Consider the following 12,881-nt stretch of genomic DNA (forward strand, 5'->3'; position numbering starts at 1 on the left):
TAACCATTTTCTACGAAAAACGATAATCACAAATCCAAAATAATAAAATTACTTTAAGTCCATTTGATTAATGTTGTCAATCTTCGTTGCGTATCGTCCTTGCAGAAAAATGTGGCCCATTTTAATCACGATCGCGCGGGGTGAGGTAAGTGTTTAATTTTGGCGGGAGGCGGAGAGTGTCCGTTGACAATTATACACTCAGTTACATGTTAAATTTAATACCTCTTATTGTAGGGGTTTAAAAATTCCTTTTCTCGAATACCTACTTGAAATCTGCCCGAGAGAACAATTATTATAGTCACGCTTAAGGTAATAGCTTTAAGGAAATGTTTGTAAGCTCTGTTATGAGTCTATACCTGATTTGTTTTGATTCATGTGCTTCGAATAATATTTTTATTTTGAGAATGTGTGTGTTCTATTTACAGACCTCGAATCTTATTTCTTTATACGAAAGATGAACTGGAAAGCGGAAGAATAAACACATACTATTGAAATAAAAAATAACATTTTATGTTGATTCAGTGGTCTTCTTCTTTGTAAAACAATGTAATGTCGAATTTCATAACTTAAAGTGAAGGTAAATGAACAAGAAGCTAAAAATTTTCTGCTGATCTTTTTAAAAATAGATTTATTTTTAATCCCAAATATTGTTTACAATAACGGATGAGCTTAAAAAGGATTTTTGTATACACATCCCTCCCACGCGAAGTTATGTGTATCGAAATCAATACCTTCTAAAAATAGCCAATACACTGAAAAGTTCGTTAATTATATATCCGGTACATCTTTGGGATTATTGTTAGACTATTTATAAATAAAATCGATGTTAGTTCTTGATTGAGTTCCAGGGGCGTAGCTATCGCCGTATCTGCCGTATCAATTATACGGGGCCCCCGCTCCAAGGGGGCCCCCGCTCCAAGGGGGCCCCCAACGTGCGCTTTTGTGAGAAATCTTTACCCTTCCTAAGGGCCCCCAAACAAATTTTTATACGGGGCCCCGCCAAGACACGCTACGCTTCTGTTGAGTTCCCTCTTAATTAACTACGTTTATTATTTTTATGAGAAGAATCCAAATCTTTGTAAATATTTTATTCTTTTACACGAATGTAGAAATTATTTTAATTGTTATATGAAATAAAAACAATGTTTTGTATTGTAAATAATTTTGCGGTTTACTATTGCGTTAATTAATAGCGAAACAATACCGTAAGTATAAATTTACTTAAATTTTACGGGAAATTTGAATGCGGTTGTTACGTTGTACTGCTATAAAATAAAATTGGTGAACGTAATTTTCCATAATAAACTTTTATCGTGTTACAAATTATTAATAAGAAGGTTTTACTTCAACATTTCACTAAATAGCATGACCTTAGAAGTGTTTAGCACTTTAGCAGTTATGTTATCCATACTAATATTATAAATGCGAAAGTAACTCTGTCTGTCTGTCTGTTACTCAATCACGCCTAAACTACTGAACCAATTTGCATGAAATTTGGTGTGGAGATATTTTGATTTTTGATACCCGAGAAAGGACATAGGCTACCTTTTATTGCGAAATATGTACCACGGGCGAAGCCGGGGCGGACCACTAGTAACTTATAACTTTACAATATACGAATTATCTTTCTAAAGCCCCCTTAATCAATGACGTATACAAAATGTACATAAAACACGCCATTAGTACTTAACATACTTTCAATTCACTAACCCCGATGAGACCCGATTTTCATTGTAGAATGCTTGTTATAAAAATTCATTTTTCGTAATGTGAGCTAGACTAGCCAGTCCACAATTCACTGTCGGAAACGGAATTCTGCAAAACTAAATTTTGCGACTACGGCTGGCCTCGGTCAGTAATGTTATAGTAATAAAATTCATTATGGCAGTAAGGAATGCCCAGAACAGTTGGGAGAGGAAATCCGCGGATTATACATTAAACTTGGTGAATAAATTGAAAGTCGATAAAACCATTTCGATCCAGAATTTGCGCCGAAAAGCGTACTGCTAAAATAGCACGTGATAAAATTTTATTACATGTATTATCTTTGTATTGGTGGGGTTAAAATCTTGGGAACTCTGGAAGGGCTCGAAGGGATATTACCGTTAAACCGTACAGAAATGTTACGGATAATATAATTTTTTTTATAAGGTGATATGTCGACTGGCCTGTATTAAGGCCCAATTTATTTCGATTCGATTTTATCTTGCCTCTGGCCCAGTCCTAGCAGGACAGAACAAAAGTATTAATTAGTAAGTATTACCTATGTTACCTAGGAAAAATGTAAGTTACTGCCGATGAAAATAAAAATAACTTGAACGCTCTTAAACGATTTTGAAAATAAAGATGTTATGTTATAAAAATATGAGGGTATATGAGGGTGGACGTAGAAATGTATAATTGTAGAAACATTGAGGAATAAACAGGCGAAAAATTAGCAGGCGCGAAACAATTAGTAAATAATAAAAAAGTACTTGAAATATAACATTATCACTACAGTCGTACTATATTTTAATTTTTAATCTCTTGACACCAAGTGCATCTCAGAACTATTTATATTTGCTACAGTGAAGTTTTGACGTAACTTTAGATAAAATAGAAGTCAGTTCTATATAATTCTATTGAATCTTTGATATGTAGTGTTGTATAATATCTGCATAATATTTACTACATTTGCATATGCGTTGGCTGGGCGGTAGTTTGAGCAGATAGAGTGGAATATTATTAGGATTTTTGTTCTAAACACTGAGTAACAACTTCAAGTATATATCATAATATTGCCTCCATTGCAAGTTGCAACCCCTTTCTGAGATCGTCTGTGAAGTTTTAAGCACACGGTCGAGGAAGTTTCATCTTATCGAATTATAAAATCGAAGGTGATTCGTTTGTTCGATGAAAAACCGATATAATGAACTGGGAAGGTGTAGGCTCTTAATTTAGTACTTATATTATGAAATATTATGATATTAAATGAGAAAGTTTGTGAAGAGTGATAAATTAGTTTGTGACTCTCTCACGAAAAAACTAGTAGTCTGACTTGAATGAAACTTTACGGTAATATAGGTTCATCAGAATAATACATATTAAGCTATAATAGAAATACTTGTTTTTCCCCTGTTAGTGGGTTCGTCCCCGGCTAAAAACGCGCGGCACCGCTGGTCTAAATAAAAACATGTTTTTGTTGGAACTATTTCTGTATAACATATTTTACAATAAAAGTCGATGTTTATTTGTGAAATGTTGGGATGGATACATCAGATCAATGATTTTGGCTGAGTCAACAAATAAACCAATATCGGTTGGGCTTTAACATTTTTGTTTCCATTTATTTGTTTAGCTCTTAATATGTCTGTATTGATTGTATGCGGTCCCTCATAATTTGCAGCGTTGAATGGAATTTTCCGAATGTGATGGACTGAAATATTAACATTCATTTGGAGATAGATACAGAGAGTCAATTTGAGAACGTCACTTTTAATAAAAAGGATTAATGAGGGTTTATTCGACAACTCTAGTATATTTTATTTTGAATACATTATAGTTCTAATGCCCGATTATACAAAAACAATCCAACCCCACTAACATAGGAGAATTTATACAATGTGAACACAATTTCAAAGATTAAATCAAATCCACGTTCAACTAAAAAGCCGGATCAGACTGCAAGTTCCATAACTTACGTCTAAAGGCAAATAAAACGGACTTCCACTCTTTGTTATAATGTTAGTGCAGATGCAGAAGTTTATCGCAGTCAAATCACAGATTAAATAAGCTGTTGGAAGTTTACCGGGCAAATGATTCACAAATAAACTGAATAGACAGGGATTCTTTCCAGCTTCTTTCGCATTTGGCCAGGAAACAGTTGTGGAATGTGATTACTGAAGCGTTTACTGGAGTGAATCGAGTCGCTAGGTTATTTTATTCAGTGCCGGTAAATCCAACGTATTCTGTTGGTACAATGCAGGGATCACGCGCCATTGTTGGCTGTGTGGAGCTACACGATTAGGTGTTTCAATTATATTCTCCATTTACGTCAGTCACACTGAATGTACTAAGATTATGTCACAGATTCTGCTGTCGCAACCACGACGTTCACGGTCTTTTGGGGCGATCAGCTTTAAGTGGGTAATCGATATACTGTCTGAAATAATGAACAGTGCAGTCGTTACGATATTATACATTACTAGCTGTCCCGGCAAACGTTGTTCTGCCTTACACTTAGGGGTATGAAAAATAGTTGTCGATTATCAGATATACCCAACAGGCACACAAATTTAATAAGAACCGATGCAGCCCTTTCCGAGGAGTATGGTAACTGACATTGTGACACGAGAATTTTATGTATATAGAGATTAATAAAAAAAAAAAATCCTCATGAGACGTTACACTATAATACTCAGAAGCTGATGTAACTAGATCGTGACATTTGTGCCAAACAGAATGTTTGCTATGAAAAGAGGACTGATGCATGTTTGCTGTTTTCTTTCGTTCTATGACTGCTACTGTCTAACTATTATATATTATGTGTGCAATAGCATTTATAGAATATTATTTATGTATGTAAAGTCTTTCAACTTTACGAATATATTTGGCCTCCTAGACTTTAGTAGTATCCTGTCGTCAAATCTTCTCTTGAATTACATTAATTAATAGTGCTTTGGCCACAGAATACATAATAGTAGCTAAACGCTACAGAACGGACACTCTCCGCCTCCCGCCAAAATTAACCTTACCTCACCCCCGCGCGATCAGACATAAAGTGGGCCATATTTTTCTGCAAGGACGATACGCAACGAAGATTGACAACATTAATCAAATTGACTTAAAGTAATTTTATTATTTTGGATTTGTGATTATCGTTTTTCGTAGAAAATGGTTAGATATTGTGCTGTTTACGGATGTATTTCATCAGAAAAACGCGAATTTTTTTTACGCTAGTCACAAATGTGCCAACCATAAAGCGTTAACACACACATTTGCAGTCTCTACAGTGTGACTGTCAAAACGATGATTTTGTATGGAGTGTCCGGGGTGTGCTTTGGCTATAACGTTGTACATTTGACATTAGACAAAATAAACACATAGCTACTACTGCTTATCGCATCAAAAATCACTCCAAAGCCCGAATCATGTCCTCATTATAGGAAATAATAAAATTAACATCACAATTACAATGTAAGATAGTCTTCTTGTAATTACACCAATAAATTGCTTCTCATGAATATTACCAATTGCCCTTTATTATTTCACAGTGTAATCATTTAATGCCAATTATAATGAATACATATGTAATCGTTTCCACGTGAAGGTATTTTCGTGTGAATAAAATATATTGCTCTCTTGTGTCGTTCCAAAAACAAGCTGCTTTAAATTTTAAATGCTATAATGCCATAAAATTGTGAAGAACGCAGGATTATTGTAAAATACGATTAATTTAACAACATCGGTTCTTGAATGGAAACAGTTTTCGCATGTGAGAAAATAAACTTAGGTAACTTCATTTATTTGTTCTAATGAATTATATTTACTTCGATTTTATATAAATTCTGGCTAGTTTGTAAGTAAGTTGTACTACATAATAATAAAGCAATTTTCTTTTCATGTTTCAGATCCTAATATTATGATACTCTATCTGAGTATTTTTCAAAACAATTCTCGTATAAAGTCCCAATAGGTTAGGAATTCAAGGATTAGAATGAAAATGTTTGTGTGTCGTCAGATTTCCTGAGATTGAACCAGACTAATACCAAATTGAAATATTCAAGCTATTTCATTTTATTTTCATATATATTTAATTAGCTTGTAGCCAAAATTGTTAGTCCTTTGTGCAGATTAAGTTATTACCACAAGGGTCAATTATTGCTTAATAGGACGGAATAGAAAGAATTGTCAATAAATTTACTATGTATTATAATTATTTAAACCAATTTAATTCTATTTGTTCGTACTTCGTAGTGATAGATGTATTTAAATAATAATATAATATGTTCTTAAACTGGAGTAAGGAGAAGCTTGACTAGGATAACTGGTGTCTATTTGAGCGAAGCCACCCGTGGAAGCTTGTTTAAAATAAGTTTTTTTGTCTGTTTTTTAGCTGCTCTCTCAATTAATACTATGTAACTATCTCTGGGATAGTCTTTAGAATCTTGACAATTGTATTAAATTGTCTCTTTATTGGACTTTGCACAATGGACCATTTAAAACCTTTTAGTTGGTTTTTAGTACTTCTAAATGTTCAATATCCGTGCTCTGTCAGGTGTGATTTCTTCGCTAAGACGCCAACTGTGTCTCGAAAGCCTCGGTCACGCAACCAAGCACGTTTTCATACATTTCAAGAGGATTCCTATAATCTTAAGACCCTGTTTATATTTAAAAATGATTTTAAAATGCGTGTTTGTCAAGTTTCTTGAAAATAGCGTTTCAAGTTTGTAACAATTGCAGTATTTATGTTTTGGCCCAAGCTGAATGGAGGTATTTTTCATAATGCCCGCGCATTATGAATAATGACCAGCCACTAAGGGCGAAATAATTGGCGGCGGTGGGAATGGGACAATTGCAACTACATGGAAGTAGGTGTAGGTGTATATTCGTTGACTTGTGACGCGATAATTATGACGCGATATACGTGGGCAATATCAGAAATTTCCGTAATTAGTTACTACATAGATAACAAATTAAAGTATAACATCCATATGTGAATACATAGTTTAGTAAAACTAACTGCGTTTGAGATCAAATCGTGCTTGATGTTTTGTAACATAGAAACTGTTCTCGATTTTTTTTTATTATAATTGGAATACAAAATTTAAACAACAGTTTTACAGCGCAGTAATTACAGTAATCGACTTTCACAGTTGAAAACTAGAAACGAAAATGTAAGCTACGCGTTTTAACATTTTTGCAAAGAGCTGTAATTAATCTCATTTTCAAACTTAACATTATGTACGAATTACGTTCATGTTTTATTTATTGGTGTAAGATGTACCTTGTTAATTCAAATCTTAATGTTAATTTTAATGGATAATAATAAAAATAATTACTTAAAATGATCGGTAGCAAAATTTCTTGTGAATTAAATTTTTAAGTTGTAACGAATTGGCCATAGCATAATAATTAAAACAATAGTTTTTCAGAAACATATTCAAACCTGGAATATGTAATAACATATTCCAGGTTTGAATATATTTCTGTTGTAATAATTACCTAGTATTAAAAAGACTGTCGCTTATAATTTTAATATTTAAAACTATGTTATAGTATTGATTACATTATCCTTCTTATCGTTTCGTAGATTACGTTTAATTATTTGAAGTATTCTTCTTATAAATACATTCATGCATATCGTACCTTCTCGGAAACACTAGAAACAAAGGTTCATATTACATATAAAAAGATATAGCAATCTTGAAAGCTCAGTTATTATATAACAGGTGCAACTGCTAGATATAACCGTCCCATGGAATCTAGCAGCGTGGTCACCCCGTTTATTACTCAGATTGCAGGCTGATCTCAGCTTTATTTCTGTTAGGCTGCGTTTTCACCAGATGTGCGAGGATACATAGCGAGGGATGTGTTTGTAAATAACCAAAAGTATCGCTACATTTTCCTCACCTGGATCAGCTCAGCTCTGGTGGAAACGACTCAGCGGTGCTAGATCTTTATGCATACAAAATAAGCGAGAGATGTATGCGAGGAATGTGTTCGAGGTGTGTTTATTAGTTCTTTAATTTTGAGTAATAGAAGACATTTTAACGCATTCTCGCACCGCACATTTTCCTTGCACAACTTTTGGTGGAAACTTCTACACATTGAAAGACATGCACAGCTAGACATCCACACCTATACATTTGCCCCTCACATCTCTTGTGAAAACGCAGCCTAAGCTCTTGATATCGCTATCTCGACATCTTATAAGCTTCCCGATTTAAAAGAAAATTTGACTGCCGGCCGCTTTTGTAAATTCAGTGATTACAGTTCTTAGTAATCTATTAAAATAGGGTGCGCATTCATTTCGTAAGCTGCTTTTTATGAAGTTTCGCTGATCGATCACCCGTTCAAATAGATTTGGGGCTTTTGTACATTTTTGCGATTGGACTTTTTTCTACATTCAGTAATTAAAGTTGCAAATTATTCAGATATCAGAAATTTTACAAGTTCTTTTCTGATAATAACTAATGCAATACGTGGTCTATTACAAATATATAATTTAGATACCTATATAATTTAGATTCGCTAAATTTGGGTTACAATTTTCTTCATTATCCTCCGTTTCTGGAATGAGTTTCCAATGTCTTATACTTATAACAAACAGATTTACATATTATATTAAGCTAGTCATTACAATATTTAGTTGAGTAATTTAGGTCTACAACCATTTTAGCATGTAACTAATACTAACAATTATTGTATTAGATCAACGTGATGGAAACTAACATGTGTCTACATTATATGTTCACTATAAATTGTCTTCTATTCAAGTTTGCTTTGTAATTTAGAGTTAACACAAGATGTTGGATTTATCGTGTCTCAACATAAACTAAATTTAGTTTACACATACTTGTCAGAAGTGAAACTCTGTAGCAAGATTCAAAGATACCAAAATCGTCGCCTTACTCCATGACGTGACGGTATTGCCATGACGCGACCTTGAAATTTTACTCTCAACGCGCCTAAAGAAGTTTCACTTCAATAGACGTCGATATTATTTTGAAGAGCTATAATAGTGTATTTAAAAAATAAACAAAAATACCAATAAAGTATACATGGGACTTCTGTGGGAGAACTCCTTAGTATAGAAATAGACTTTAGAATCGGTTTACAGCAGAGAAAATCCTGCAATATTATATTTATGCAACTCCTGCGTTTGAAAGTCGGTTTTTCTGATCTCTGTGCTATGATTTTTGACATAGAGATACATAAATAATTTTAGCAGATTAATCGATGGATATTATTATTCATGAATCGATTAGGTTTTTGGTCACATTCATTTAGTAATTTACCACGAACTGAATCTACAAATCAATGTTATCTATAATCGAATGATAAATATCTACGAGCGTTAATTAAATAATTATATCAAATATTTACCATAATTTATAGGTATACAAAATAGCATTAACATAAAAACACAGAATTTAAAAGCTTTAACGATGTTTTGTTATTATCAAATATATTTAATATGGCGAAATCTTTCTTTCATTTGTTTTCAACACACTTCCTTACAGGTGACCCTCGGTTTCGACCATAAAAAGTATATAATTACATTTTACATCATTATTTCCAAATGTTTTGACGCACTTATTTTTATACTTTCTTCATTTATATTCACGTCACTCTTTTAGTAACGTGTAACGACTGTAATACTAAGGTTATAACTTTTTTCTTGCTGTAGGCCATAAATATACATAATATAAGTATACAGAATGTTGTAGTTACAACCAATATTTATAAAATGTTTTTTTAGTAATCTCTATAGTCTATATAAAATCAGTAATTTCGAAATGAAACTCCGTTTTATTATCGATGTAAATTTCAAAATTAAAGACATAGTAATTATCTTTATAATAAAAATTATCTAATAAAGAAAGTTAAAAAGTCGTAAGACTACGCTTCAAAAAATTTATAATTAGTAAATAAATAATCGATTAATTAAATGAATAAATCGATTATATTTGCACAAATCTATTTCACTTTTTGCAAATAACAATATCGTTAATTTATTTTAAGAGAAGTAGGAGTAGAGGAGTTTAGTAATTTTAACATTCCATAAAATCTTCATATCCATTTCACACACCAAAAATCCACATTCCACAAACACACAATAGAGAACAAAGAACGTTTATATGTAAACGAGCTGTAGTGTTCACAAAATGCTCTTCAATACCTAGGTGATTCTCTGATTGTGACATAAACGAAATTTACTCCGCAACCGTAACAAGATTCCCGTTAAAAGTCTTTGGTAAACCATTTTGTATGTAATGGCTTACAATAACCGCATTTAGTATTTCCTGGGTTTGAGCGTTTATTTAGAAATTAAGGGCATTATTTGAGACCCGTTCTGGATTGTTTACTAGGCAAACAGACTTTAAATACGCTATATTAGTTTAACTTTTAGACATTGTATCACTGATATATATTTGTTGAAAAATATGGAGACTTCGTTCTTTCAGCAAATAGAAGCCATGTTTTATGCTGCTAGTAAATTTGCCCGTAAAATTTTTTGGAAGAATTATTGTTGATTGTCCTACGTGAAATGAAATTATGTTATTCAATATCTGATAACGTTTACAGTTGTCATTTTTATTTGTCTAATATCACAGTATTACAATAGGAAATAATATTGTAATACTATGCTAATATTATGTATTTTATATGTTGAACTATTTTTTATTGAGTTATTATTGCTCCTACTTTCTTTCAAAATGTGAAACAACAATCGTAAGAAAGAACAACTCTACAGGTACACAAAATACACAAACACACACACACACACACATGAACACATTCATTGAATTTGTTTATTTTCTAAATAGCACAAATTATAGAAAAAGTTTTAACTACGAAAGACTTATTTATTCTCTTTTTATTCTTCATCTTTAAAGAAACGGAACTTCGCAAGAACACTTTTAAAAAGTGCAATCGATGTTAATGACTATAAATAAAGCAAACATTGCAATCCACTACCTTTTAAAAGTCAATTCATAGTTTGTAATAGTTCGTATAATATGTACGCAAACAAAAACTTTTAGATATTGCTAAATTAGTTCTAGTCTCACTTTTAACATGTGCAAAAGTTTTATAGTTGATCGATTTTGCGCAGAAATAAACGTGGACTAAATTAAAACTTCAACAGGATAGATAGGCGTAGATCAATCAAGTTTAATTTGTATGAACTGTGTAAATAGAAAGGCTTTATTCAGTTGTATATCATAATGTAACCAGGTAAATGTTTGGATTTTTCCAGATTAAAAAAAATATAGATTTATTAAGAACCTTCATCTTGTTCGTTTAAACATAAACTTATGACAAAGGAACATGTAATTTGAGCTACAACAGAGATAAACTAAAATTCATGACGACACGATTCTTTAAACTGTTTCTAGTCGTCTAACTTTTATTCTCCGAGACGTCTACGCATATGAAATTGTAGTTACGACTTTTGTAAGCCAGCGTGGGTTTTGTCTAATACTGCACATGTGCCCCGTAATTTGAAACAGTGAATATTGAAACATGAAATCGAGACGACATTAAATCCAGCCAAGAGCATGAAAACATAAATTGGCAATGTAGCTGATTTACGATAGGTCAGCAAAATATATATTGACACGTCCCAGTGAATCGAGACGGTGAAAATATTTCATCTCGTTCGATACGCGACTTAAGTGGAGCGTGTGATGTATAAAACATATCACCGCGCACCGTGCCGCATGTTCCCCTCACAAATTGCAACGTGCGAATGTTACAGGAAACTCGTAAATACATGTGGCACATTCAATTAGAACGGATAATAATCCAGATTCATAATTCTGTGGTATGACAAAATATGTTATGTCAAAGGGATTGGTACAATTAATTTTCGTTTGGTATTTATTTGGTTTCAGTACTGACCAAGTTAAAATTGGATTGCTATGAGCATCAAATTGGCCTTATATACATGGAATGAACACAATAATATATTAAGACGATACACAAAAAAAAATCCACTGCTTGGCGGGCGGAGTCTAATAGCTCGCTATCGCGAACGCGGGTGTGCGCGAAGTCATTCTTTGCAATCTCGCCGCGCTGCCGCTGGTCGACTCGGGACAAACATGTATGGAGTCGTCATACAGTTATAATATTGTTATACATATATTTAATTGTTGATTTATTGGTTTTATTTTCTTGCTTATAAACAAATAATCTTCTTTTTAACAACTACTTAGACATTATTAATAATTATTATTATTTCGTAATGTTTACTTTATTAAAAAATAATACAGGTTATAAATAATCTTTAAAATAACAAAAGATATTGTTACTCTGAAAAAATGAAATGGTATTCAATAACGCGGACTACTGAATTGATTTAGATAGAATTTGATGCTGACGTAGATATTACGTCATGCCCAGAAATGAAAGGTACTATTTCTGAAAGAAGTTATAAACCCTAATTCTTCTCAGTCAAAGTCAAGAGTGGAAGATATCACTAATACAGTAAAACTGATGCGAAACTTTGGACGTTAATTTGTATATTTTTTTGTTAGTTGTTACTTAATCACGTCAAGACTACATTACCAATTTTGATAAAATATAGCTAATTGCCTGGATTTACACATAGGATACTTTTTATCCGAACTGAACACTTCTGTGGGATAAAACAGGATTCACGATATAACCTAATTCCACGCGGGCAAAGCCGCGGTCGGAATGATATTTTTTTAAATAAAAAAATTGTTTAAAAAAAACACAAAATATATTGACGCATATATTTATTTTTTGCACTCTATTATAATTGTAATTATTCATTACAAATAATCAAAATAAAATAGCCAGAACAAAGTTAGGCCCTGGTAGGGTAGGTACTAGGTAGGCAGGTACAGCAATGTGAGACGAATACTGGCTTATTTATACCAATAATAATGTATTATAAACATTAAATTAAGTTTAATTTCTAACAACAAAAATACATAATATTAGCTAATGTGAAAACGAATCAACAAATCATCCCACAACAATGAAATGTGCACACAAATATTCATCCAAATCGGTTCATGTGATTAGGAGGAGTGACTGCAGCGCCATCTTCCGGGCCCAATTGTGTTTCCAGATCACCCAGGAACTCAATTTAATTTAAACCATTAAACAATTTAAACAATTTATTTATTGGTCAGCATGGCGGTGTG

At 32.5% G+C, this 12,881-nt stretch overlaps 1 protein-coding gene across 1 annotated transcript in view; it reads right to left on the reverse strand.

Annotated features, from left to right (window-relative positions):
* The window catches only part of LOC149491103 (glutamate receptor 1-like), a 178,663-nt gene that overhangs the window by 41,789 nt on the left and 123,993 nt on the right, over nucleotides 1-12,881 (reverse strand). The gene's annotated exons all lie outside the window — the stretch shown is intronic.

The sequence above is a fragment of the Colias philodice genome, chromosome 1 (assembly GCF_061535455.1).
Source record: "Colias philodice isolate Cphi_HAF_F1 chromosome 1, ilColPhil1 Martin Lab GWU primary, whole genome shotgun sequence".
Lineage (NCBI taxonomy): Eukaryota > Metazoa > Arthropoda > Insecta > Lepidoptera > Pieridae > Colias > Colias philodice.